Source organism: Bombina bombina, chromosome 8 (genome assembly GCF_027579735.1).
Source record: "Bombina bombina isolate aBomBom1 chromosome 8, aBomBom1.pri, whole genome shotgun sequence".
Classification (NCBI taxonomy): domain Eukaryota; kingdom Metazoa; phylum Chordata; class Amphibia; order Anura; family Bombinatoridae; genus Bombina; species Bombina bombina.
In genome coordinates this window covers 128,021,640-128,046,972 of record NC_069506.1, presented here as the reverse complement: position 1 = coordinate 128,046,972, position 25,333 = coordinate 128,021,640, and positions in this window count along the sequence as shown.

Genomic DNA, 25,333 nt, shown 5'->3' with positions numbered 1-25,333 from the left:
ACCTCCGGAGCCAGACTGCTAATTGATAAGATGAACTTGTAAACTTGTTATCTTAAGTACTGTAATCCTATTGTGGCCTGTCAAAGGACAGTGCTCTCTATCTAAATGTGTGATGGGGGATTTTGTGCTCCCCCCCCCCTCCCCCTGGGAGTGCCCTGTGTGCATGTAACCTTAATAAAAAGCAGGCTGGGCATCCCAGTCCTGAGTTCTTGTTTGACCCTCAATCGCAGCGTTGACTCGTTTTTGTGGGCAGAAGGGTATCCTAGCTGTACTGCAGCTAAGGGAGATTATTCTATATTTGCGAGACTCATATAGAATACTATGGAAAGCAGCTTCTCCCCTCTTTAGCAATAGGGATCCAGGCTACTAAGCGGTCCATCTCTCAGCGAGACTAAGGGTAACCGTAACATTTGGTGGCAGCGGCGGGATTTTCCTGGATTTCCTAGGAGAGGTACAGAACGGATGGAGAGCGCTTACGAAAAATTGAAGCGTACAACCCTAAAGGATTTACTTGAAAGCAGAGGGGGGTACGCCAGCAACCGGCCGAGGAGAGAGCTGATCACAGAATTGACCGAACTGGATCAGAGCTTCACAATGGCGGAAACACCGACCACGATTAGTGACGAAAAAACCAGGATTGTTCGGGAAAGGCTCTCATTATACGGGCCGAACCCCTCCATGGAATTGGTACAGCAGTTGATGGCGGAGGCGGATGAGGATATACGAGAGACTCGAGCCCACGAACTCAACCTAGCGAATGCACACCGCAATGCTGAAGCCCCGCAGGTAATCATCCCTGTCGAAAATGCTGGGAGGCCCAAGATACCCTATGCAGCATTTCGACCCTTCCTAGAGAGCGAGACAGGGATTGATGAATATTTGTCGGACTTCGAAAGGCAATGTGCCCTGCACCAGATTCCCAACAGAGAGTGGCCCACGATATTGTCTGGGAAACTATCCGGGCGAGCCCTGGAAGCCTTTCGTACTCTGGGTGCTGAGGAAGTGACACAGTATGAGCTAGTTAAGGAGACACTGTTGCGACGGTACGCTGTAACTCCGGACACATATCGCCGACAGTTTCGGGGCATGAAAAAGAAGCCTAACGATACCCATATGGAATGGGCGCACCGAATGCGGAGAGCGGCAAATCACTGGCTGAGCGGAAGTAAAGCGGTGACTGGTGAGGAAATTTTACAATTGTTTCTCTTAGAACATTTTTATAATGGCATGGAACAGCAAGGGAAGGAATGGCTGCTAGACAGGCGGCCTTCTACCTTAGAAGAAGCAGCCAAATTGGCCGATGAACATTATGACTCCCGTCTTCACGAACCCATGAACTACCGAGCTCCAGCACGGGTCGAACCCAGAGAGGTTTACCGTGCACCCCCTCGTGCTGAATTTCGAGCCCCAGTGCCCACAGGGCCCGTCCGACACTCAGGACCACCCAATAACAGCTCTGAGCGTCCCAGACCGACTTGCCACCGATGCAAGCAACCAGGGCATTTCATGGCTAGCTGCCCCCTTAATACGCACCAGACACCCAGGAATTACAATTACCCCTCTGGGTCCTATCGTCCGGCCCGGGCCCTCTGTGTTAACCAAGAGGCCCCTATGGAGGGATATGTGGGGCCGCTTCACGAGGCAGACCCTGTATATGCTGCCTCAGATAACCGCCAGCACCATCGGCAGAGGGTATGGCTCGAGGGGCGATCTACCGAGGGATTGCGAGACACAGGGGCTACTATCACGCTGGTACAGAGTCATTTGGTGCCAGAGCACAAGCGATCCGGACAGACTGTGGCCGTTAGAGTGGCGGGGGGGGATGTGTACAAAATTCCAACAGCTAAAGTGCATCTTGATTGGGGAGCGGGAAAGGGGGCTGTGAACGTGGGCCTAATGGATAATTTACCTGCCGAAGTACTACTGGGCAACGATTTGGGCCCCATGACTTCTGCCTATGCTCCAGTATGCAACAACGAGGCGGACCCAGTGACTACACGGGCCCAAGCCCGGACGGAGCGAGAGCTCTCACCAGTGCGGGAGACACAGGTAAGACCTACCCCGACCTTGCCTGACAGGTTAGGCCCCATACCCTGGGACACCCCAGATGCTTTCGAGGCAGAGTCTAAGACTGACCCGACCTTACAAAAGTACCGGGAACGAGCAGAGACCGGAGGGGGCGGGGCAGATAACGAAACATTCTTATGGGAAAAAGGGAAACTATACCGCTGGACAGAGAAAAGGGGACAGCGTAGGCGACAGCTGGTAGTGCCCCACAAATACCGTCAAGAAATCCTCAAAATAGGCCACGACATCCCCTTAGCAGGCCACCTAGCCGTAACCCGTACCCTACACCGCATTACTCACACGTTCTTTTGGCCAGGGGTGCACGCTGACGTTAGAACTTACTGTAACACCTGCGATGTGTGTCAACGAGTAGGAAGGCGAGGCGATCACCCTAAAGCCCATCTAGTAAATATGCCCATTGTAGAGGAACCCTTCAGCCGGGTTGCTATTGACCTAGTGGGACCACTGGCTACCCCTAGTCCCTCCGGTAAGCGCTACATTCTTACCGTAGTGGACTACGCTACCAGGTACCCAGAGGCTGTCGCCCTATCCAACATACAAGCGGATACGGTAGCGAATGCACTAGTACAGGTGTTCTCCCGGGTAGGATTTCCAAAAGAAATCCTATCCGACCGAGGCACCCAATTTACAGCTGAATTGACCCAACAACTCTGGCAGGTTTGCAAAATTAAGTCCCTCCTGAGCTCCCCATACCACCCCCAGACGAACGGGCTGTGTGAGAGGTTCAATGGGACCCTCAAGCAAATGCTCAAGACGTTCACTCAGGAATACCGAGACTGGGAACGCTTCCTGCCGCACCTCCTATTTGCTTATCGGGAGGTGCCCCAGGAAACGACAGGGTTCTCTCCCTTCGAGATGCTCTACGGAAGAAAGGTACGGGGACCCCTCAACCTGATCCGGGAGCACTGGGAGGGAGAGATGGAGGCTGACGGTGTCCCCATTGTGCCATACGTGCTGGAACTCAGGGACCGAATGGAGCAATTAGCCAAATCCGTGCGGGCTAATCTCCAGTTGGCCCAGAGAAGACAGAAAGTATGGTACGATCGTGGGGCCCGAAAGAGAATCTTCACCATAGGACAAAAGGTGCTAGTACTTAAGCCAGTGAAGACAGACAAATTGCAGGCGTCCTGGCAGGGTCCCTACCAGATCGTAGAGAAAAGGGGAGACACCACTTATGTGATAGCTAGCTGCCATGACAACAATCTTAGAAAGACATTCCATGTAAACATGCTCAAGGAATATTTTGAGCGACCAGAGAACGTGACGGCCGTATGTTGTTCCCCTCAGGAAGACCCAGACAGTCTACCCATTCCAGACCTATTAGAAAAGAGTCTCCCCACCGGAATAGTGGCTCAGGTTCAGATAGGAGACCGACTTAGCCCCACTGAAAGGGAGCAGCTCAGCCAACTCCTCCAGTCCAAACACCTCACCTTCTCCCCGAAGCCAGGGTACACTACTTTAACCACCCACCAGGTAGATACTCCGGGACAAGCTCCCTTGCGCCAGGCTCCGTACCGAATCCCCGAAGCAGTTAGGACAGGAATGAAGAAGGAGATCGATGAGATGCTCCAGCTCAGGGTAATTGAGCCCTCCGATAGTCCCTGGGCCTCCCCAGTTGTCTTGGTGCCCAAGAAAGATGGGACCACCCGGTTCTGCATAGACTATCGGAGGCTCAATGAAAAAACCGTGACGGACGCTTACCCTATGCCCAGGGTAGACGAGCTACTCGATCGTATAGCCAGGGGAAATTACCTGACCACTATTGACCTCTGCAAAGGTTACTGGCAGATTCCCCTGGCCCCGGAGGCTATCCCCAAGTCGGCATTCGTCACCCCATTCGGCTTATATCAGTTTAGGGTAATGCCGTTTGGAATGAAGAATGCCCCAGCTACATTCCAGCGCTTGGTGGATAGGCTCCTGGATGGCTTCCAGAGTTTTGCTTGCGCCTACCTGGACGACATAGCGATCCACAGTGAGTCCTGGGAGGACCACTTAGCTCATGTAGGAATGGTTCTGGATCAGATCCGGGCTGCTGGCCTGACTCTGAAGCCAGAAAAATGTCACTTTGGGATGGCCGAGGTACAGTACCTGGGTCACCGGGTGGGGTGTGGAAAGCAGCGACCAGAGCCGGCCAAGATAGAAGCTGTCGCCAATTGGCCCACCCCCATCACTAAGACTCAGGTCCTAGCCTTCCTGGGCACGGCAGGGTACTATAGACGGTTCGTACCAGACTACAGCACACTTGCCAAACCCCTGACTGACTTGACCAAGAAGAACTTACCTCGACAGGTCCTGTGGTCTCCCCACTGTGAAACGGCTTTCCAGGCTCTCAAAAATGCTCTAATTAACGCTCCTGTCTTGGCGGCCCCAGCCCTTAACAAACGTTTTATCGTCCATACAGATGCTTCCATGTTTGGGCTGGGAGCCGTCCTCAGCCAAGTAGGCGAAGATGGAGGGGAGCATCCAGTTGCCTACATCAGCCGGAAGCTCCTGCCCCGCGAAGTCAGCTATGCAGCGGTCGAAAAGGAGTGTTTGGCTTTGGTGTGGGCATTAAAGAAATTGACTCCCTATTTATATGGGCAGGAGTTCACTCTGGTCACCGACCATAACCCGTTGGTGTGGCTGAACCGGGTCTCTGGAGATAACGGCAGGCTATTACGTTGGAGCTTATCGTTGCAACCCTTCAATTTCACCATTACTTACAGACCTGGGAAACAGAATGGCAACGCCGACGGGTTGTCCAGACAAACCGACCTCAGCCCCGCATAACCAGCGGTCTGGACAGCCTTAGTCTGCCCCGAAAAGGGGTCAGACCGTGTCTGCCAGAGTGTTCCACAGAAAGGGAGCACTGTTACAGAAGCATTAGTTATTTTGTTGTGAAGAGCTTATTTCCCAGCAGCAATGCCTGAACCAGCAAGCCAGCGCCTAAGAAGGGCTCCAAGAAAACCGTAACAAGTATCATTTCATAAAGAGTTAACTTTTTTCAGCTTTTAGAAACTATTGCCTAAATACACATTTGCTGGCTTCAGCTCTAAGTTTAGAGATAACCAATCCCATTGTCTAATCACCTCCGGAGCCAGACTGCTAATTGATAAGATGAACTTGTAAACTTGTTATCTTAAGTACTGTAATCCTATTGTGGCCTGTCAAAGGACAGTGCTCTCTATCTAAATGTGTGATGGGGGATTTTGTGCTTCCCCCCCTCTCCCCCTGGGAGTGCCCTGTGTGCATGTAACCTTAATAAAAAGCAGGCTGGGCATCCCAGTCCTGAGTTCTTGTTTGACCCTCAATCGCAGCGTTGACTCGTTTTTGTGGGCAGAAGGGTATCCTAGCTGTACTGCAGCTAAGGGAGATTATTCTATATTTGCGAGACTCATATAGAATACTATGGAAAGCAGCTTCTCCCCTCTTTAGCAATAGGGATCCAGGCTACTAAGCGGTCCATCTCTCAGCGAGACTAAGGGTAACCGTAACAATGGCGAACAAAACGGTATATAATATGTGTGGGTACAGTAAATGAGTAAGAGGAAAATTACAGCTAAACACAAACACTGCAGAAATGTAAAAACTGCCCTGGTCCTTAATGGTAAGAAAACTGAAAAATGTTCTGATCACTAAGGGGTTAATGAAATAATAATCAAAGGTTGCAACATTATTCTTAATAAGCAACAACTGAGACACAATTCCCATTGTTATACACATACTTTCACTTAAATAACATATTATTAACCTGAAATAATTTGATGAATGTATAATAGATTCAGATGTATTTTACTCAATAGCATTTTTAATATTAAAGCAATTGTTTTAATTTATTCAAGAAATATGTTTCCTATGTTCTTCACATACAAAAAAAGTTATTTATTTATATATATAATTTTTATATATATATATATATATATATATATATATACACACACACACATATATTATTTTTGTTAACTGTATATCTATACCTATATATTTATATTGAAAACAAACGAGTGTCCGGACAGGATGCTCAAAACAGGTTCATTTATTGATTGAAGAAATAGCATATAAAAACACATACACACACAGCGGCTCTGCAAATATCAGCTAGTGAAATATAAACTTGCAGGCATAGATGGTAACTTGGCCAGGTGAATGAGGGCTGTTAGGTGCACAGAAGGTGGGCTATGTCTGACGCGTTTCAGCTCTTATAGAGCCTTGCTCATAGACTGCATAAAGCCCACTTCTAACATGCAGCTTTAAATAGGCTAACCTAACTTGTTATTGGTTGTAATGTAGCCCATTTCATGTAACAGGTGTGTGTACTAGTTAGGGGAGGGACTGGGAGTTGCAATGTTGATTGGAGTGCAAGCTATTAGGTGTGTTATGTACGACGTTCACACCCACTCTTAGCCATGTCTTCTCTTGAAGAGTTAAGAGGTTAAAAAACATAGAGAGAAAAAGGGTGTGTGTAAGCCGTACCCAACGTATCAATAGCTGCAGTCTAAGGGTAACCCTTCACTAAATACATTTGTAGTAGAATAAGTGCGAGCATTAATAACATTGAGTGCTGATAAGGCACTAAACTTTGTATAGTTATTGATGTTTAGTAGTATTGTTATCTAGTAGCCTTTCACATTTGAATGGCATATAGCTTATATGTGATAGTATTATATACGTTGTATATTTATATATCATGTGGACATTCATATACTATAGTATATACGTGGTTACCAATGTATCCTGACTTCTTAGTTATAATGTTGATAATAATACTACATCTACACCTAAACCTAGTTAATTCTAAGTCTGAGGTGTATTAATAAGTGACCTAAAGAGAGGGCATAGGCATTAATAATTGCTAGATACTGATAGAGAACTTGACCCTGAAACTAATACTATATGAACATAAGTTTTGAATAGTAGTGGTTAATTAATTATGTATCTATTAATACAATTAAATATTAGATATTAGATGACCTACAGATGGCACTTATAGTAATTATTATAATGAATTATATTTATTTATGAATGTTTCTCATACAAGGTACTTTTGCTATGATAACTTGTGTTAAATAAAAATACTATACTCAATGCTCGGATGAATTGAAAGGTAAAAGGATCGGTAACCCTATGGTGATGTTATAATTGATATCTCCCTGTGGTATAATAATGACCACTGGACCTCTATCTGAATATCCACCGAGTCTCAATCGTTCACTGGAACTATTCAGGCATTGCTTGGTGAAGATACCCATAAGTTTAGTTTCTGAAAAATAATACTGTTAAATACTGATGAGTCAATGGCTAGGAATAGTGGGAAAGTCGCACTAGGACTGCCAATGGTTAATATGATCTGTTTCTATATTAAGACCTAGGGGTTGTCTGGTTCCCAGTGTGAAAATCCAAAAGGCCTCCTTTCTAAGGAGGTCCTTGGATCTATCACCTCCCCGTGGTCTCTTTGGTATATGGTCTATAATCAACCATGTAAAGTTTCTAACATCTCTGTGATGTACTTCTATAAAGTGCTTGGCTGCACCTGTGGTTAGGATACCCCTCTCAATGTCATTGAGGTGGGCTCGTATCCTCTCTCTCGCCTCTCGAGAGGTGCAACCTACATACTGCTTATCAAATGCCAAGCATGTGATCATATAGATAATGAAGGTCGTTCGACAGTTTGTACAATGGGAATGTGTATATACCCTTTGTGTAACTGTGGATTGGAACGTCCTATTCACACTTACGTATCCACAGGCTTTGCAAGTGCTATTACCGCATTTGTAGTGCCCTTTTTGGGTTAACCAGCTACTTTTTGGTTTTTGCTTTTTAAGTAGGGAGGGAGATACTCGGTTCCCAATTGTTATATTGCGCTTGGGGACACAAAAGCAACCCTCCCTGATCTCATCTTTCAAGATGTCATCAGCTAGCAGAATCGGAAGATTCTTCCGCAAGATTTTGCAGACCTGATAATATTGTGAGCTATAGGTGGTTACAAAAGTAGGTTTATTCCTGGGAGGCCTTTGTTTAGACTTCTCTTCAAGTAGGGTGGACCTATCTTGATGTAAAACATCATTGAAGGCTCTGTATATGGTCTTTTTATTGTAACCTCTCTCAAGAAATTTTTGGGTAAGCGAATGACTCTCGTGCAAGAAGCTATCATGCTCGGAGCAATTACGCCTTAATCTTAGGAATTGGCCCTTTGCAATCCCATAACTTGTATGTCTAGGGTGGCAACTCCTAGCGTGAAGGAAAGTATTGGATGTGATAGGTTTTGTATATAGTGAGGTGCTTACGTTGTTCTCCAAGGGTTTTCCTATCAAGATGACATCCAAGTATGGAACCTGGACTTTATCAAAGCTGTGGGTAAAACTTAGACCCACCGTATTGTCATTGATGTACTCACAGAAGTTTGCTATGTCTTCTTGTGTACCAGACCACACAATTAGTAAGTCATCAATATAGCGTTTATAGCTAGTGATTGATGACAGGAAAGGGTTCAGATCAGAATACAGGTGCGTCAACTCCCACCAGCCCATGAAAATGTTAGCATAGGCTGGTGCGAATTTCGCACCCATAGCTGTCCCTCTCTGTTGGAGAAAAAAGCTTCCTGAAAACTCAAAATAGTTATGAGTTAACAGAAATTCTAGCACTCTCACTATATATGCTTTAAGGTCAGTACTGTAATTGCTGAAATTATCCAGCATGTATCTTGTGGCTGCTATCCCTTTATCGTGTAGAATGGCCGAGTATAGGCCAACCACATCGATCGTTAACCAGCCCATTTTATCGTTCCAGGTATGGTCTTGCATCAGTCTCAAGAGATGTTTGGTATCTCTCAAGTATGATGGCAATCCATACACAAGGGGTTGTAGTAAGGATTCCAGCCAATTTGATAAATTCTCAAAAAGGGATCCTATTTCCGAGACTATCGGGCGTCCTTTCACCTCCTCCAAAGATTTATGTACTTTGGGGAGGTGATGGAATATCGGTACTACAGGGTGTTGAACATTTAGATAATCAAATGTTTCATCATCAATGAGTCCCTGGTATTTTCCATCATCAAGCAAATCTAGCAGGAGGGACCCAAAGCGTTGCGTTGGATCCCCAGGCAATCTTGTGTATACTTCTTTGTCAAGTAGTTGCCTTTCTGCTTCCTTAATGTAGTAGGATTTATCCAAAACCACTATGGATCCCCCCTTGTCAGACTGCTTGATGATGATGTTATCTCTGTCTTGTAGTTGTTTGAGAGCCTTTCTTTGTTGTGTGGTTAGATTATCATGTTCCCTGCTCTGTGATTGTGTTGTTTCTTTCTCCAGTTTCAGGAGATCCTCCTCCATTCGTTTTTGGAAGCTCTCTAATACTTGACCCCTACACTGCGTGGGGTAGAAGATAGATTTTGGCTTGTAGCCTATATGGCTATCAGTTACTACTTCATCTAATGTATTTTCAGATTCCAACAAATGTAGATTAAGGAAATCTCTTGCTTCTACTGGGTTAAGATAGTCATGCCTAGCACTTGTGTCAGGTATGTGAAACTCTTTCTCTATAGTAGGGTGTAATTGGTAAAACTTTTTAAGAGTAAGACCACATATAAATTTGTTTATGTCAATCAGAGTGTCGAAGACATTAAATTTTGGGGTAGGAACAAAGTTGAGGCCTAGACTTAAAACCTCTAACTCCAAGTCAGTTATGGGGACACTAGATAGATTTATAATGTTGGATCCCTGTATTTGTTGGGCTGTTTGCCTCTCCTCAATTGGTACTGATCTTGCTGTGACCCCCGTTTGGTGGACCCTCTTCCTCCTCCTCCTTCTCTTATTCCCTGAATCAACTGAAAAACCTGTTGGCTTGTGGTTTCATCCACTGCCTGTATTGACTGAGCTTTCTTGTACTTATTACCCCTAGGTGGCTTGGGGGCATCAGTTTTTTTCAGGATAGCTCTATTGGGTTCTAGTTTGTCAGTGATCTGGGTATTGGATGCTATAAGGCCAGATGGAGTAGGTTGTGGGGGTTGAGAGGGCGGCTGTATTGTAATGTTATCAGGTGATGCTTCCTCCTCATCAGAGGATTGTCCACTGGACATGAATGCCACAAAGTCCTGAAGGTCATCATCTTCATTAGACTCTGGGTCAGTATCTGAAAATGATACCTTTTTATCCATCTTCTTTCCTTCTTTAAGTTGTTTAGACTTGTTATAGTTTACTGATTTCCTTTTTCTTGAGCTCCTCTTGGGGTTCCAATTATATATCCTATTGGCTTTATAATCATCAAGATCTCTGGAATATTTTTTATATTTAATAATATCCAGTTCTTTCTTAGTCTTGTCTACAGTAACTTGTAGAATGCTGTCAAGCTTAGGATAATCGGTATGTTCCATAAAAGTATTGAGATCTTTCTGTATACTCTCAATGTTGTCCCTAGCCTCTGTTAGCTTGGTTTCTTTGTGTTGGATAATAAGAGCCATTAGCCTCAAAGAGCATTCTGTCAGTATATTATTCCATTCTGTGATAAATTTTTCATCTGTGGTGATAAATGCAGGCAGTTTTTTAATTCGTAGACCTCTAGGAATCATGCCAAGAGATGTATACTTTTCTAGAGTCCGTTTGTCCCACCATAATTTATACTCCCGAACGAGAGCATTCTCCATAGCCATAAAGACATCTGCTATGTCTAATAAATTGAGTTTATTTTCAAATGTATCTTCCAAGCTCGGTCTGTTCCCCTCTAGGGTAGCCACTGTTAGCATGGAATAAAACCTATGTGCCATGTTACTAATATATACAGGTATAGGTATATACAGATATATATAGGAATATCTGTTTAAAAATACTAAGAATATTTTCTCCTATGGGAAGAACATTTGAATGTAAAATATTTATCGGAAAACATATATTAAATATTGAAATTGAATAAAAATTATATTTTGGGCTAGATTACAAGTGGCGCGTTATTGTTGCATGCAAGAGTTATTGGGTTTTTACTGTACATAATTAGCATTCTAATGTTCTTCACTTACAAGATAATGTTATTTTTTATTGTTAATTGATATTTCTATATATATCTATATATCTATTCCTATAGCTATGTAGGAATAGATACGTATTTTACACTGACATCAATACATATATAGAAATATATACTTAAAGGGACACTGAACCCAATTTTTTTCTTTTGTAATTCAGAAAGAGCATGTTATTTTAAGCAACTTTCTAATTTACTCCTATTATCAATTTTTTTCGTTCTCTTGCTATCATTATTTGAAAAAGAAGACATCTAAGCTTTTTTTTGGTTTCAGTACTCTGGATAGCACTTTTTTATTGGTGGATGAATTTATCCACCAATCAGCAAGGACAACCCAGGTTGTTCACCAAAAATGGGCATCTAAACTTACATTCTTGCATTTCAAATAAAGATACCAAGAGAATGAAGAAAATTTGATAATAGGGGTAAATTAGAAAGTTGCTTAAAATTTCATGCTCTATCTGAATCACGAAATAATTTTTTTGGGTACAGTGTCCCTTTAATAATAAAATGTAATCATTTTTCTATGTGAAGAACATAGTAATGTAAAATATGCGCAACGCACATCAGGGTTTTCAGTTAGTATTATTGAGGCATGGTAAGCTGTCAGCGAAAGGGCTTCAACTGGACATATTTCATTAAATATGAATGTATGTAGTCAAGATAAAGGGAAATAAATGTCAAAACTGAATTGTACATAGTTGCATTTCCATTTTAAAAAAGAGAATTTTTGCAATATACTTAGCAGAAATGCTTCCAGTATTTTCAGCGGCATATGCACAAATCCTGTGAGGGGCGATGTACTAGCATCCTATTGGAAAGTTGTTTAAAACATCATAATCTATCTAATCTATTTAAGTTTAGTTCTGACTGTACTGTTCCTTCTACTTTATAGCAGAAAGAGAGACCATAGAATTAGTTTAGAAAATTCTACCAATAAAAAGATAGATTTAAACTTACATGGTTATAATAAAATACTTAACAGGTCATTAATGCCGAAAATTTACATGCTCTTTTTTTTTTTTAAACACCCCACAGCGGCCAACTTTAAGCCCAAAATACTGCCTACTGCAGTAATTTTATTAAAAAATAAAGATGCTGCTATCTATTTTTTTGTTAATAAAATACACTACTCAGTATTTTGGGGGCATTTGGGGCACATTTATAAAATTAACCAGAGATCTGATCTCTGGTTAATTTTACAAGCAGTAATTGCTACAGCGAAAATTTACCTCTACACTTGTAAGCTAGCCCTATGTGTTTAACCACTGCACACTGCTGAAGATGTCTCTACTGGCTACCGAAAAGGAGACAGGGGGCCTGATTTTTAAAACTTCGCCACTAAGGTGAAATAATCCAACAAGTCTAGTCGGTACGGCGAGGCCCTTAAAATAAAATTTAGAAACACAAATTTTAACTTGAGACATGTTTATGTTGTTATGTATATCCGCCCGGCATCGCTAAATGGCGACAGCATATGCTTTCGGCATTTAACATTGCACAAGCATTTCTTGTGAAATCCTTGTGCAATGCCGCCTCCTGCACATTTGCGGCCAATTGGCCGCTAACAGGGGGTGTCAATCATCCCGATCGTATCAGATCGGTATGATTGCAGTCCGCCATCTAAAAGGTGGCGGACAAGTTAAAGAGCAGCGGTCTGATGAAAGCAGCGTTCGCTGCTTGATCAATCTACCCTATGGTGTTAGAATACTGGTGTACAGGCCCTCACAGGATATGTGCATATGCCACTAAAAAATTTTACTAAAAGCATTTTTGCTCATGGAAGCATATTGCAAAAATTCTTTTGTTTAAAACTGAAATGCATTCATAAAATGTTTAAGATCCTATTTCCAGAATATCATTGCCTCATATAATGAAATATTTTTAAAGGTGCTGAAAAAAAGTTTTTGGTAAAATTTTGGAAAACATTATATAAAAACCTACACAAGATATTTTATATAATATATTTTTCATTGCAAATTATTAAGGGACAGATTACGAGTGGCGCGCTAACAGTTACACGCAGACGATAATGGGTTTATCTCGTCTGTTTGCACCCATCGCATGTAGCACTCGTATTACAAATTGAAAGTAAACGCAATGGAAGTTAAAGCGCATCTGGATAGTGCGTCCTCAGAGCTCTGGTTAAATGTTTCGCAAAACAAAAAAGTGTCACAAAACACATCAAAAATACATTTAAAAGTATGGTTACGCTCATAATAATAACAACACTATTTAATAACAAATATTGGGGGGAAAATGGCACAGCAAATGTATAAGGGCTCAAAGATATGAGATCTCAGGAGTTAGAAAAAAAAGGCAGGCAAAGGGCTTTAATATTTAGATACGTACATCTACATGTCTAAATATGTGTATGTATATATATATATATGTATGTGTGTATGTTTATATGTGTGTACATATGTATTTATATGTGTATATATGTATTTATAGACATACATACACATATAAACATAAATACATATGTATACACATATAGACATATATATATATATACAGCATATATATATATATATATATATATATATATATATATATATATATATATATATATATACTCAGCAGAAAAGGCAGCACTCACTGGTCTTGTAGTAAAAAATAACTTTTAATGATACAAAAAACTTGTTAAAACATAGGGATATACATGACGTTTCGATGCCTAACTGGCATCTTTTTCAAATGTCCCAAAAGATAAAAAAGTGAATCCGAGTTGGTAACACCAGCTATGTGGTGTTCCCCATGAGAGCATAACGTGTACTGGCTGGCTATGTGTGCTTTAAATATACTGCTGTGGGCACTTGACATTGAGGCTGTGTTCAGGTGTATGTGATCAAATCCGTGCCGTATCAAATGATTATGTTCACACCCACAAGGCTTCTCATATATAGAGCTAAAGTGTGTATTGCCGCATGGCTAATTTGCATAAATGTGGGAGTACCTTTGTTGAAACATGATGGCCAATGCGATGTCTCCGATTTTCAGCATCAGAACATACGCCCACTTGTCATGGCCAGAATCAAGATTCCCACTGGCGCTTATAAAATAATAAGCTAGGAATTACACTACCATAACAAAGTGTTACTTATCTAAGTGTATTAGTATAAAGAATTTTCTTGCGTGAATCAAATCCGTCTCAAAATAAGTGTAAAACTATATATATAGATAGATACAAATATCTATGGACGTGTGTCAATGATTTCAATAGTTGAGTCTATGTATTGAAATCATTGAAATCATTGACACACGTCCATAGATATTTTTATCTATCTATATATATAGTTTTACACTTATTTTGAGACGTATTTGATTCACGCAAGAAAATTCTTTATACTAATACACTTAGATAAGTCACACTTTGTTATGGTAGTGTAATTCCTAGCATATTATTTAATAAGTGCCAGTGGTAATCTCTATTTGTACAATCTATCTCAATCCAAACTACTGAGGAGGAGTAGTTTTATATCCGCCAGGCATTTAGGAATTATAGTAAGCGCCAACCCTCTAGCTACCACAGAATCAAGATTCCCCTCTTTGAAATCCGCTGCTCAATTTCTCATGATGACCAATGTTTCTGGTACAACAATACCGTATAATACACATGGAGTCACATCCACTAGTCAACACATGTCATATATGTGAGAACCCTCACGGCTCCGTTTGTGAGATGCAGCATCTGTTCAGAACTTCCGGTCCTGCAATGTAATACACATTTGCTCATTGTCATAGTCACAAATGCCCCACCTCTTGCGGGTACATCAACGGTCTGATACGAATTTCCAGTATGAAAATTATGACAGTGTGGTGTAATACACATGGGATCTTGGATGCGTTATGGATCACATATGTCCCACGTATTGCGGGTACACCGCTGTCAGAACGATATAACTTCCATCGAGAATTAGTAACAGGTTCATCTTCCACAAAATACACAGTATAGCAGCAGCATGTGAGGGGTGACATTACTCTTTGTTTAAAGATATATAGCTAGTATATAGCAACACATAAGCCACAAAAAGAAAAAGCAAAAAATTAAAATGAAAGAATGATTGTAGAAAAAAGTTAAGAACATAGTAGGAGCTGGGTCCATGAGCAAATCACATATCATCCAGTTATGAAATAGTCCCACAGTGAGGATGATGACACTAATGATTGAATGGGATCCTGTTATCCAATGAATGGCCCAAAGTCCAATTTTATGTTGAGACCCTTAGGGGATACTGTATCCAACATGTAGATCCACCTAGAATCCAGCCTGAGTAGCATTTTATTTTGGTCTCCCCCCCCCCCCCCCCCTCTTAGGGGCAGGTAGGTGATCAATTATCATACATAATAAGCTAGAAATACTGTGTTTGTGTGTAGCGAAGTGCCTGGCAACTGGGAGGTCTGATGTTCCTTCTTTCAGTGTGTGTGTGTGTGTGTGCATTGGAGCCCTTTGCAGTCAAGTAGATGAAAACAGGAAAAAGCATATTTATGCAATATTCATATTTAATAATGTTTTATAGTGTGTATTTACTGTTAATATTTCACATTCCAATCTTCTGCACATAGCAGAATACGCTCTATGTATTTATACAAAGATATTCCTATATCTGTATATATCTATACCTATACGTAATTATACATAAAGGCATAGGTATACATACATATTGTACCAAAAAAAAACATCAGATATATGTAGAAATATGTATTTATGAATAAATAGAACATATTCTTCTATGTGAAGAATGAATCATTGGAATGTGAAATATTCATATTTTCATGTCGGGTTAGCTCACTTGAGAATATGCAATCAGGTTTGCGCGCAAGTAGGATGTTAGTTTTTTCCACTATTTTTGCTCCATTGACTTCTATGGGGGAATACGTTAACGCGTTCACAATATTTTAACTATGGCATTTTGAGTGCATCGGGTTAGCACGCAAGCGAAAACATTTTACTTTCAACTTTTAATATGAGCGCTACCTGACTCGCGCAAAAAGCTTACATCTAGCGAAGTTAGAGCGAGAGTGTGAAATACCGCTCCACTTGTAACCTGGACCTAAATGTATAGTTCTGCTTTAAATTAGTATATCAACAGCAACAGAGGCTTATTATATCAAACGTAAAGAGAATAATGTAACTGCTCTCAAGTTCTCTGTTGACCTCAATGGAAAATGCTAATTTTCACGGATAAAATAATAGATAATATTAACACGTATTAACATGATTTATAATCGGTGGCTTTATTTGTTCGCTTATTAAAGTTATTACATTCTATGGCTAATTGTATTTTATTTTCAAGGCACTATCAAGTCAGAATAAATGTATGCAACTTAAAGGGACATATTACTCATATGCTAAATCACTTGAAACTGATGCAGTATAACTGTAAAAAGCTGACAGGAAAATATCACCTAAGAATCTCTATGTAAAAAAAGGAAGATATTTTACAGAGTAAGTGCTGTGTAAACATTTATACTTCAGCTGCTCCCAGCTGCAGGTAAAAAAAAAAGAAGAAATGAACTGCAGCCAATCAGCATCAACAGTGCTGAGGTCATGAACCTTTTTACTGTGATCTCATGAGATTTCACTTAACTCTCATGAGATTTCATAGTAAACTTCCTTAAACTGAATAGGGAAATAACATGAGTATGCACGAAGCTCCCGGGACAGACATACTGATTTGCTGCTTAAAGTCCTTTACAATGGGGTGTGAATACTTAGGACATTTTGAGGTAAAATATCTTTCTTTTTTACATAGAGATGTTCAGGTGAAATTTTCTAGACATCTTTTAACAGCTATGCTGCATCACTTTCAAGTGTTTAAACATTTGGGTATTTTGGCCCTTTAATAAAGCAGTAAGTCAAACTGCTATCAGTTTGGGCCACACCTAAATGAATTGACTTAGGGCACATTTTAATAGAATACATAGGCTAGCCAATGTTGTGTGCCAACTACACTCCTTTTATTGACATTTTTTGTGATGCTTTGCAAACTACATCAGTAATAATATCAGTGTTTTCCCCAGGACCTATTAAATGGGTGCACCACACCACTGATTTTATTGACCACCCATGTACATTTTTAGCAAATATTAAAGGGAACTCACATTTTTTTTCTTTTAAAATTCAGACAGAACATATAATTTTAAACAAATTTCCAATTTACTTCTATTATCAGTTTTACTTCATTCTTTTGGTATGCTTTATTGAGGGAGCAGCAATGCATTACTGAGAGCTAGCTGAACACACCTTTAAGCCAATGACAACAAACATAAATGATCAGCCACCAATAAGCTCCCAGCTCCTAAATCTACCTATGTATTCTTTTTAACAAAGAATACTATGAGAACAAAGCAAATTAGATAATAGAAGTTAATTTCTAAAATTGTATACTCTATATGAATCATGATAGAAAATTTTTGGGGTTTCATGTCCCATTTACCCAAATTAAAATATTAAAACTTGCATAAATGTTAAACCTTCATTGCACAGATTATAATTAAATGCATTTATATTAAATTATGCAATTAATTTGTGCTTTGGATAGCAGATTGTTAAAATGTTATAAAGCATTATACTGCCCCCACCGTCAGACACGGCATGAGAACTAGAGCAGCGAATGGGGTAAGTCATGCAGCGTTGGGCAGCAGATTGTAAATATATATGTATATGAATATATACATATATATTTGTGTGTGAATATGTGTATATAAAGCTAAAACAATCTAAACCATCTTGCAAAAAAATTGCAAAAGCCTAGGAATTCTAAATGAATGCCAGGAAAACCATGATCCATACACCAAGAAATAAAGGTCTTCCAAACCTTATAATAAATATTCATAGTCCCAGGCTTGCAGGCCTTTAACAAGTCTCAATAACAGAAACAAAAAAAAACCTAATCCTTCAATCTCCATGCCATCAAGCTTAGAGATTCTGATAAAAAAATGGACCTAGAGACAAAAGGTTTGTACGCAGAGGAAGTGAACATGGAGGGCGACTGGACATCGGAAACATTTCTGCATACCAAACTCAACAAAGTCAAGCCAGAGCAATCAGGATTACTGATCATCTATCTTGCCTAACCCAGATAATGACACTGGAAGAAGAACCAGAGGAGAAAAAACATAAGCTAGCCAAAACAACCATAGGGCTACTAGAGCATCCGCAAACTCCAGCTGAGGGTCCCATGACCTCACATTGTATCTGGGAAGTTTGATGTACAACCAAGAGGCCATCAAATCTATCTCTGGGAGACCCAAAAGATCCACTATCTGTTTGAATACATCTAGACATCCAGATAAAGAGAACACTCCCCTAGATGCAGAGACTGACAACTGAGAAAATCTGCTACCCAGTTGTCCACTCCTGAAATCAGACAACAATGAACTTCTGCCCAAGAAAATAAAATTGAGACAATTTCTACATAGCTAAGGAATTGCAAGCTTTCTCCAGAAGAATAATGTAAGCCAATACTGTTACATTGTCTGACTGAAAACAGAGATAAGACTTCCCTTATAACAGAGACCAAGACTGAAGGGCTCTGAAAATAGCAAAGAGTTCTAGAACATTAATCGGCAACCTTGCATCCCGAGGAAACCAAACCCCTTGTGCCCTCTAAAACCCAAATGACCCCCTAACCTGAAAGACTTGCACCTGTAAAGATTACAGTTCAAATAGAACTAGCAAAATAATCCCCTGCATAATAAGCTGATGATACATCCACCAGGACAGAGACTGACTTGTTATGAGATTTAGACTAATCTCTACAAACAGCTGAGTACAATCCTGCCAGCATAGATGAGGCATACAAAGTTGAAGAAGCTTCATGTGAAAACGAGCAAACAGAATAGCATCCAATGAAGCAATTATGAGACCGAATACCTCTATGCAATGAACGACTTAGGGAAAAGAAAGAAACTGAAGGTTTTGACAAAGCTGACACCAGTTCAACCTTCTAAATCTGCCATAGAGACTCATAAAAATTGAATCTATCTGAACTCCCAGAAAAACAACCCTTTTCTGAGAAACCAGAAAAACTCTATGGAAAATTGATTCTCCACCTATATTGTTGAAGAAACAACAACAGACTGTACTACTAAATGTAAAGATAGCGTCCAGGAAAGGAAACATCACAAACAATACCGTGAATTCTGATTACAGACAAAAGTGTACTTAGAACTTTAGAGAATATCCTGTGAGCTGTAGCCAGACCAAACAGACGAGCAACAAACTGAAAGAGTTTGTCTAGACAGATAAACCTATAAACTGATAATGTTCCCTGAATATTGGAACATAAAAGAAAACATCCTTTAAAGCTTTAGAGGACATAAACTGACCCTGTTGAATAAAAGGCAGAATAGTCAGAATAATTTTCATTCTGAAAGATGGAACTCTGAGAAACTACTTCAGAGCCTTCAGATCCAAAAACAAGACTGAACATTCCAACCTTCTTTGGAACAATAAAGAGATTTGAATAAAATCCCAACCCCTGTTCCAACCGAGGAACAGGAACAATCACTCCCATAGATACTAGTTCCGGAACACACTGGAAAAAAGCCAGAGCCTTTACAAGATTTTTGTAGTAGACAGAAAAAAAACTATCCTCTGAAAGACCGTATTACTGAAAACCCTAACCGATAACCCTAAGAAACAATACTGAAAAAAAGGTGCAGCCCCCTACCAGAGCCTCTTGATTAGGGGCCATACCTTCATGCAGACTTCAATCAGGAGTAGATTTGGAGACTGCTAGACCTGTTCAAGCTTTAACTAGGATTCCAAGAAGAACCAGAGGAAATTAGTTATTGATATAAAAAAAAATTATGTAACCTGTCCTGACAAAAAAAGTGAAAACTATTAGACTTCTGTCTTGCTATAAAAGCATTGGAACTCTCTCATTTTCAGTTAGTCCAGATTCAGTTTTTATATAATACATTTCAATATAATTGTTATATGAGAGTATTATTAATGGGGAAGTATTAGTTGCAATCTCTTGATTATCATTCTACTGTTAATGTCACATTCTTAAAGTAATCCAAAGAATTACAATGTTGCGGCTCTAGTGTTGTGGAACAAGACCTTACCTCCATGACATTGTGCTTCTAGAATGTTGTCTATGCTCATTTTGTTGACAGGTGATTAGTCACATTTTGCTGGGGAATATAGGAGCTAAGGAGGATTAGCCTATTGATTGCCAGTCCTCTGGCATGTTTACACTACCTGATGGCAATGCTGCCTGTGGCTTTAATGAGCAGATGAAGTTGCCTATATTATATCATGATTAATATTATGGGATGCATGTACTAAGCAGCTACTATTAAGCTGCTTTGGAGCGCTTTAGGTGCAGGCTCACTCATGCTCTGAGGTAGCAGAGATAAATAATCCTGAACTCTTTTATTCAGAGTGATTGACAGACCCTGCTCGTGTGTGAGTGGTGGCTTGAGAGCAAGCGGACCTACACAAGGAAATCCTTGTTTAATGATAGCTGCCAGTAGCAGACAAACAGCATCTACTGCCTGCTCACTACAAAGACAGGTGGGCAGATTCACTAGTTGGGAACTGTGTCAGTTGGTACATGGGTTTCACGGCCAGGTTTACTGGTTTTACATGCACAAGAGGGTTTTTCTGTTCTGTATCATCAAGATTTTCATTTGGTTTATCTAAAAATAAATTGAAATATATGTTATGATGATGTTGGTTTGGACCACATGCAATTTTATTCTACCTAAACACTATTCCAATACGCATACTGCAAATTCTCTTTGCACTTTCTACAACTTTTATCCTCTATAATCTAACTATACCACATGAAATTAATAGGGATATGTACCCCATGTGCTGTACACAGAACACAAAATGATTCAGACAGTCCTTTACCATTAAAGGGACAGTCTACTCCAGAATGTTTATTGTTTAAAAAGATAGATAATCCCTTTATTACCCATTCCCCAGTTAACCAACACAGTTATACTAACACACCTTTTACCTCTGTGATTACCTTGTATCTAAGACTCTGCAAACGGCCCCCTTATCTCAGTGCTTTGACAGACATGCATTTTAACCAATCGATGCTGACTCTTAAATAACTCTGTGGGAGTGAGCACAATGTTATCTATATGGCACACATGAAATAGCTCTGTCTAACTGTGAAAATCTGTCAAAACGCACTGAGATAGGAGGTGGTTTTTGCGAGTTTAGAAATCAGTTTGAGCTTGCAGCAAAAAAATATTAAAAGAACAAAGCAAATTTAATGATAAAAGTAAATTGAAAAGTTGTTTAAAAGTGCATATCAAATCTGAATCATGAAAGTTTAATTTTGACTAGACTGTCCCTTTAACGAAGATTTAACAGCTGTGAAGTCTTAGTGGGAGTTTGCAGTTACACTATGCTTCAGGATGTCTGATACAATTAAGGAGCAGGATACAAAAATATAGGCTCTGATACTGCCAAATGGCTCTCAGACCTGATATACTGTGACCTTGTACCATAGATATACCATGTAGTCGAGGTTGATGACCTTGAGAATTCCATATTGTTTTTAAAAGATTTATTAAACAGAATGACATAACTAAATACGTTCTATATCTCACAGTGTAAAATTGCATTATTGTAAAAATTTCAAAGTTTAAATTGAATTCTATATCTTACATCACTTTTGATAAAGCGGTACTTGTTTTAGTGATCTACAAGGCAAGTTCTAAAGATATAAATAGAGAAAAAGTGTGGGAAGGTGAACCTTGCAAAAGAAAAGCTTATAATCTTATCAGCAGAAGGAAAAACAGAGACTGTATTACGTACATGTCAAACACGTGTACCAGAGGACGCAGCACAAATCAACACTGTAAATTATAACGGTTCCATCAGGAAGGCTTTAGTCCTTTTTATTGTTTATTGATGTCACATTATAGAAAGATATTATTATTTTACATCTGTTTGCATGATATATAATTGTTTTTTTTCCTTCCTCTGAGCTATGTGTTAATAATGTTTAACTTAATGGCAGAAACAAAGCAATGGATTTCTCCTGGGGCCGATGATAAAAACTTCTCAATATCAAACATGAAAAACCACACAGACAATTACAGGAGTTGTCCTCAGGGAATTCCTTAAAAAAGTTGCGCCATATCTCCCATAGAAAGTAATGGAGTTAGCAGGAAATAGAAACGTCACTAGGGGAGAGCGAATTTAAATTAAGCACTGCAGCTAGACTTCTGGTGGGCGGCTCTTTTAGACGGCAGCAAGATTCCTCTGCTCTGAAGAAACTCTCTTCTAAACCTTATTTTGCAGCCTCTAACTATAGTCATCTACCGCTCCCTTGACAAATAAGTGTCCGGGAACCTTTAGTAGATAGAAGGAATTTGATCGCTTCTACCCCGGAAGGCATTTTGACTACTTAAAAAACTATGTCTATGCTTGTCTCTGCTGCCTATGATGCAATGGATACAGAAAAAGACATTGCCACGGCGCTGCCAGCAATCTTTGCACCTAAATTGGCTCATCTAATTGATAGTTGTGAGAAGCTAATACAGATAACACAAACAGCGAGGTGACAGTGTTTTTTAGAGCCAGAACAAGTTAATCCCCAGCACATCTATCCTACATTAGAACCGCAACATCATGACATTGACAACTCCTGGATACTTAGTTCACAATCACCTAGATTCCGAGTTTTGCGCTAAACAGGGTGAGAAACAAGCGCAACAAAAGTTGCGTTTTTTTACCCTCCATATCGCTGCCATTACGAGTTTCTGAAAAGTCTCCTTGTGCGTGCGATATGGTTGCATTAAGCTCTATATCGCACAAAATCCAAGGGCTGCTTTGACGTGCTCATGCACGCTTTCCCCCATAGACATCAATGGGGAGAGAGTGTTCCTGCGATCGCAGGAATAAAAATTTCCATAACGCAACCCCATTGATGTCTATGGGGAAAAACAAATTAAGTTTAAACCTAACACCCTAACATAAACCCCATGTCTAAACACCACTAATTTGCCACCCCCCGACATCGCTGACACCTAAATAAAGCTATTAACTCCTAATCTGCGCCCCCAACATCGCCGACACTAATAAAAGCTATTAACCCCTAATCCGCCGCTCCCCACATCCCCGCCACTATAATAAAGTTATTAACCCCTTAACCTCCTGCCTCCCACAGCTCTACCACTAAATAAACCTATTAACCCCTAAACTGCCAGCCCCCCACATTGCAAAACACTAAATTAAACTATTAACCCCTAAACCTAACACCCCCCTAACTTTAAAATAAAATTACAATATAACTATTTTAATAAATAAAAACTTACCTGTGAAATAAATATAAACCTAACATTAAACTATAAATTAACCTAACATAACTAATCTAATAAAATAAAAAATACTACCAATTAAATTACAAATTTAAAAAAAAAAATAACACTAAGAAAAATATTTAAAAATCTAAATTAAAACTAAAAAAACTAATCCTATGAAAAATTTTAAAAATCTAATGCCTAGATTACGAGTTTTGCGTTAGAGGCTGTGCAGTGCTAACAGGCAGTTTATGCTCACTGCTCACTTGCAGACAGCGCTGGTATTACGGGTTGTTACAAACCCGGTGTTAGCCGCAAAAAAGTGAGCGTAGAGCAAAATTTAGCTCCACATCTCACCTCAATACCAGCACTGCTTACGTTAGCGGTGAGCTGCCAAAACATGTTCGTGCAAGATTTCCCCATAGGAGTCAATGGGGGCGAGCCGGCTGAAAATAACCCTAACACCTGCAAAAAAGCAGCGTAAAGCTCCTAACGCAGCCCCATTGATTCATATGGGAAACACATTTTATGTCTACACCTAACACCATAACATGAACCCCGAGTCTAAACACCCCTAATATTACACTTATTAACCCCTAATCTGCCGCCCCCGACATCGCCCCCACCTGCATTATATTATTAACCCCTAATCTGCCGCTACGGACACCGCCGCCACCTACATTTTATTTATTAACCCATAATCTGCCGCCCCCTATGTCGCCGCAACCTACCTACATTTATTAACCCCTAATCTGCCGCCCCCAACGTCGCCGCCACTATAATAAAGTTATTAACCCCTAAACCTAAGTCTAACCCTAACCCTAACACCCCCTAACTTAAATGTAATTAAAATAAATCTAAATAAAATTACTACAATTAACTAAATAATTCCTATTTAAAACTAAATACTTATAAAATACCTATAAAATATACCCTAAGCTAGCTACAATATAACTAATAGTTACATTGTATCTAGCTTAGGGTTTATTTTTATTTTACAGGCAAGTTTGTATTTATTTTAACTAGGTAGAATAGTTATTAAATAGTTATTAACTATTTAATAACTACCTAGTTAAAATAAAAACAAATTTACAGTCTGGAATACCACTTCTGCCCGGTTGGTTGAAGACGTCTCCCGGTATTGTGATCTTCAAAGGGTTAGTGTTTTTTAAGGGAGGATTGGGTGGGTTTTAGAGTAGGGTTGGTTGTGTGGGTGGTGGGTTTTAATGTTGGGGGGGTATTTGTACTTTTTTTTTACAGGTAAAAGAGCTGATTACTTTGGGGCAATGCCCCGCAAAAGGCCCTTTTAAGGGCTATTTGTAATTTAGTGTAGGGTAGGGATTTTTTCTTTTCTTTTGGGGGTCTTTTTTATTTTGTTAGGGGGATTAGAGTAGGTGTAATTAGTTTAAAAATCTTGTAATTTCTTTATCTCTAGCTAACTTTAGATAATTTTTATTTAATTGTAATTAATTGTATTTAATTTAGGTAATTAATTTAATTATAGTGTAGTGTTAGGTGTTATTGTAATTTAGGTTAGGTTTTATTTTACAGGTAAATGTGTGTTTATTTTAGCTAGGTAGTTATTAAATAGTTAATAACTATTTAATAACTATTGTACCTAGTTAAAATACATACAAAGTTGCCTGTAAAATAAAAATAAACCCTAAGCTAGCTACAATGTAACTATTAGTTATATTGTAGCTAGTTTAGGGTTTATTTTATAGGTAAGTATTTAGCTTTAAATAGGAATTATTTAGTTAATGATAGTAATTTAATTTAGATTTATTGTAATTATATTTAAGTTAGGGGGTTAGGGTTAGACTTAGATTTAGGGGTTAATAACTTTATTATAGTGGCGGCGATGTTGGGGGTGGCAGATTAGGGGTTAATAAATGTAGGTAGGTGGCGGCGATGTTAGGGACGGCAGATTAGGGGGTTAATAATATTTAACTAGTGTTTGCGATGCGGG